The following is a 2,733-nucleotide window of genomic DNA, read 5'->3' on the forward strand; positions in this document are numbered from 1 at the left end:
CACAATCAATACCAAGAAGACTGTGGTGATGCAAGAGCCTGCTTCGGGAAAACAATAGGCACAATCGGGGGGAGAAAGACTCAATGCAGTTGCAAGTTCACCTACCTTGGCTGTACACTCTCCCGCAATGTAGTCATTGATGATGAAATCAACACCAGACTCGCTAAAGCAAGCGCTGTGTTTGGCAGACTCCACTAAAATGTATGGGACAGAAGAGGCATCACCCCCATGACAAAGATCAAAGTCTATAAAGCTTTAATACTCACTACCATACTCTATGGATGTGAGTCGTAGACTGTCTACTAACGGTGTGCTAGAAAAGTAAATCACTTCCGCACCACAAGACTGAGGAAACTGCTTGACATAGGCTGACAGAAAAGGATACCAAACACAGAAGTCCTCACTCGTGCTGGACTCTCAAGCATCCCCACTACCTGATGAAGGTTCAGCTTCGCTGGGCTGGTCGTGTAGCCCGCATGCCAGACTACAGACTACCCAAGAAGCTTCCGTTTTCTGAGCTCCAACATGGCAAGCGCTACCATGGCGGCCAGAGAAAATGATTTAAAAAAAAACTCTGAAGGCCTTCAACGTTAATCCGTTATCATGGGAGCAGACAGCTTTAGATAGAGCCAAGTGGCGGGCCGCTATTCATGACGGTGCCTGCAAATATGAAAGTTACCGAAAGGTTACTGATAAGAAGCGCAGAAAGGACAGGAAGGACAATGTTTTTAAACTCCCGACATCTGCTATGATTCCCTGTTCCCACTGCAATAGAACTTTTCAAGCAAAGATTGGACTTATCAGCCATATCCGTACTCACCGATGATGACTCCCCTTACTCTATCCTACAGGATGATCAGGTGGTTCTCGCCGTTTCGACGGACGAACCCCCCATATATATATATATATATATATATATATCCCGAAAGGATGAAACACTAGTGTCTGTAGGTATTTAATTATTATAGTAAAAAAATAATTATGACAGCCCCTTTAAGAAATACGTTTCTTATCGTTGAGCACTTTCTGTTGAATTAAAAAGTCGGTCAATTTAGCTCTTATGCGTAGATCATCGTATAACGATTTGATCACTGTCTGTCTGACGTAATGAACATTTAAATTAAAATGTTTAAAATTCAACGCTATTTCACATGATTAATGGTAGCCGAATGGATACGGCCTCCGATAATCGAGCCAGAAATGTCTCGTGTCGCGGGGTTCGAATCGTTCGACTGGTAGTAATCATGACACCCTGCACTGAAGAATCCCGAAAGGATGAAACACTAGTGTCTGTAGGTATTTAATTATTATAGTAAAAAAATAATTATATATATATATATATATATATATATATATATATATATATAGCTCATATGCGCAGATCGTCATATACACTGCGTGTCAAATTTTTAACGAGGTAACATTTTTTTATCAGTATCCGAAACTTACCGGTAGTTTTGTATCAACAGCTTTGGAAACGTTGGCAACGCTGAGCTGCGCGTACTGTGAAATTTTCGTGCTGTTCCGCGCAATGTAAACAACTTGTCATCGTAATTGTTGAATCCACGGTATTTAAGGTGCGTCAAATTATTAACATGGCATGGGTCGTAAAGGTGGTTTGAGAAATTCTGAAAAAAGTATTATTACAGAACAGCTAGCAAAAGATAACACTACCCTCGAAATATTGAAAATGATAGGAAGGTACCATACAACTGTGAAGAACTTTGTCAAGACCCTTACAAAGGTACGTAAGAGAGCTGATAAAGGTAAATCTAGACTTGTTTCCCGCCGTTCTCTACTCCAAATTAAACGTGAAGTTGTTGAGAACCCTGAGCAGACAAGTCGAGAAGTCTTTGACCACGCCTGATTGAAGAATGTCTCAAAATGTACTCGATGCCGCCTTCTGAAAAAAGTGGCAAAGTCTGTAAAGCCTGTGACAAAATGTCCATTAAAGCAACAGCACATACAAAACCGATTGAAACATGCAGAGGACAGCATGAAAACCGAATTTTCCAAAGTTTTGTTCACAGATGAAGTGCGTGTGGTTCTTGATGGCCCAGATGGCTGTAGCAAGGGATGTGTCCTAAATGGACGACATCGTCATCAGCGTTTAAGGCGCCAACAAGATGGTGGCAGGATAATGATTTGGGCTGTGATTAGCAGAGCCTCTTTAGTTGGCCCATGGAAAGTCCCAGAAGGCGTAAAAATGACGTCAAATGCTTACATAGCTTTTCCGCTGTCTTCTCTTGAAAAAGAACTTATAAGTCCGAAATATATTGAGATTTATAGCACCATTGGATACAACAGGAAAAAAAAACTACTGTTGTTTAGAGTTGAAATAATTTTACTCTATATAAAAAAAGGAGAACTTTGAATCATGGCTTAAGAAGCGAAGGTTGACGTTCAGAAGAACCATTATTTTTTATGTACGATAATGCTCTTTCGCATGCAGCAAACAAAAGCAAAGAGTATTTGCAACAACTGGGGTTCTCTGGGCAACAGAAGATGGAGTGGCCTGCGAATTCACCAGATTTGAACTTGATTAAGAACCTATGAAGTATCATGAAGCGACGCCTCTATGCAAGTGGACGCCAATTTAAGAACAAAGGGATGCTCTCCAAAGGTATCGGGAGGAATAACTGTTGACGAAATCAGAAATTTGACTAATTCTGTGGACCAACGTCTTTTACAAGTCATTCATAAAAAAAGGATCGCATATCCCCCTACTAATTA

Source organism: Euprymna scolopes, chromosome 35 (genome assembly GCF_053919585.1).
Source record: "Euprymna scolopes isolate OS-2025 chromosome 35, ASM5391958v1, whole genome shotgun sequence".
In the NCBI taxonomy this organism is placed as follows: domain Eukaryota; kingdom Metazoa; phylum Mollusca; class Cephalopoda; order Sepiida; family Sepiolidae; genus Euprymna; species Euprymna scolopes.